At 34.1% G+C, this 2,199-nt stretch overlaps 1 pseudogene; it reads left to right on the top strand.

Moving 5' to 3' along the window:
• Nucleotides 1-1,363: 1,363 nt before the first annotated feature.
• On the top strand, nucleotides 1,364-1,531 carry LOC128781553 (U2 spliceosomal RNA; annotated as a pseudogene).
• The last annotated feature ends 668 nt before the right edge of the window (nucleotides 1,532-2,199 follow it).

Here is a 2,199-nt window from a genome sequence, read left to right as displayed (position 1 = left end):
TTGGTACGGCTATTATATACATACAAAAAGCAGTGTGGAGATTCTATTTTAAATTAAAAGTAAAACTACCATATGATCCACAATCTCACTTTTAGTTTTAAAGCCAAAGAAAATGAAACCAGGGTCTCGACGAGATATCTTCACACCTATGTTGATTGCAGCATTATTAGCAATAGCCAAGATATAGAAAAAAATGTGTCTGTCAATGGATGAATGGAAAATAAAATACAGTGTATCCATACCATAGATTATAATTCACCCATAAACCTATATGTGACAAATTTCATAAACCCGGAGGACATGCTCGTGAAATAAGCCAAACAGAAAAAAACAAATATTGTAAGATCTCTTTTATATGTGGAATTTATACAAGTCGAGCACAAAGGAGTAGAGAATAGAAAGGTGGTAGCCAGGGACCATAGGGTGAAATTCTTGACAAACAGCATTGTTTTATGTTTATGTTTTAATCTGAGCTTTAATAAATTTGTTTCCTGCTGTAATCTGTAATTGTTGAGTATGTGAAAATGTGAAAGAATTTTCAATTGTTCTTAATCTTGAGAAACTTGTATATGTGAATTGAGTATAGTTTGTCTGTAACACAATTGGCAGAATTTTCAAATATAAAAATGTCCACACTTGAGATAGTATAAATTTAAACCAGAGGATCCTGTGAGGGCAAGTCTACAGGGAAAATTCTTAGTAGCAATATCGTGTGCCCCACTCAGAACCCAGGCCAAGAGAACCACGGCTTCATATTCCCAACTTTTACAGACATACTGATATTTTTATGACTACATTTCTGATTTTCTGAGAGTCTTGCATTTAATCTAAAATTTCAGTTCCAATTTACTTAGGCCCTTGTTACTATGGACTCAATGATATTGCCCCAAACTTCACGTGTTAAATCCCTAACCTCCAATATGATGGTATTTGAAAATGACGTTTTTGAAAGGTTATTAGGGTTAGATGGTGTCTTGGATGTGAGGCTGTTATGATGGGATTAGTGTCCTTCAAGAAGAGACACTAGAAAGTTCTCTCTGTCCCTGTCTCCCTTACAAGGCACAAAGAAGAGATCATGTGAGGACAGAATAAGATGGACACTCCCTGCAAGCCAAGAGAAGAAGCCTACAATTAAACCTACTTAGTTAGCAGCTTGATGTTGGAATTCCCAACCACCAAACTGTGCAAAGTAAATTTCTCTTGCTTATGGCATCGAGCCTATGACATTTTTGTATAACAGCGCAGGCAGATTAATACACCGGCCCACAGAAACTCTTTTAACCAGTCTCACTTACAGTACAATGCTCAGTGTTCTGTCATTAGTTGTGCTATATGTTAGTTTTTTATTTTAAATATTTTATTGATCACTTCTTAGCTTTTAGGCTAAGATCAATTGTAGGATCTGTTCTTATCAGTTTAAATAATTTATTGATTAGGCTATTACAGTTGTCCCATTTTTTCTCCAACGTGTACTCCCCTTCTACTATCATACCCTCCTTAGTTCACATCCATGGGGCCCTATGTTAATTTAATCATATAATAAGCAAGTAATACTAATAAAGGGATTTTTAATTTATTTTACTTCTTCCTGTGTCCCTGGTACCTACTATAGGGACTGGTATATAGTAGGCACTCAATAAACACTGGTTGCATGGATAAATAAGTTTAATACCATTAGTGAAGATACATATAATTTCAGAGAATAAACTTGTCTGCCATGTTCAACTTTTCATGAAATGATATTTTGACTCAGTATCAGTCATGTCAATCTTAGTCATGTTGGATTTCTTAGTAAGTCATTATCTTTCTGACTAACATAGTCATGCGTGAGAGTTGAGTGGCTATACAGAAACAATTTACTAAACTGAAACATTGTTTTATGTATTTTTATTTTCAAGTTATTGAAACATTATGCTATAGAGTTAAATTTTTGAATTATTTAAAAAATGGCACGAACATATAGAATGAAGAAAAAATTATTTAAAATAGTTTGCAATTTTAGTTAGAACTAATACTTACTGGGCACTGGCTATGAGTTGAATATTGTAGTAAGAAATAAAGTATATCGTCTTAGTACTACTCTCCAGCACTCCTTAAGGCAGGTTCAGTTATTTTCTCCACTTCATACCATATGATCTCACCCGTAAGTGGAACGTAATCAACAAAACAAACAAGCAAGCAAAATATAACCAGAGACAC

The sequence above is a fragment of the Desmodus rotundus genome, chromosome 8 (genome assembly GCF_022682495.2).
Source record: "Desmodus rotundus isolate HL8 chromosome 8, HLdesRot8A.1, whole genome shotgun sequence".
Classification (NCBI taxonomy): domain Eukaryota; kingdom Metazoa; phylum Chordata; class Mammalia; order Chiroptera; family Phyllostomidae; genus Desmodus; species Desmodus rotundus.
The sequence above is the reverse complement of the archived record's forward strand: the minus strand, read 5'-3'. Positions and strand labels throughout refer to the sequence as shown.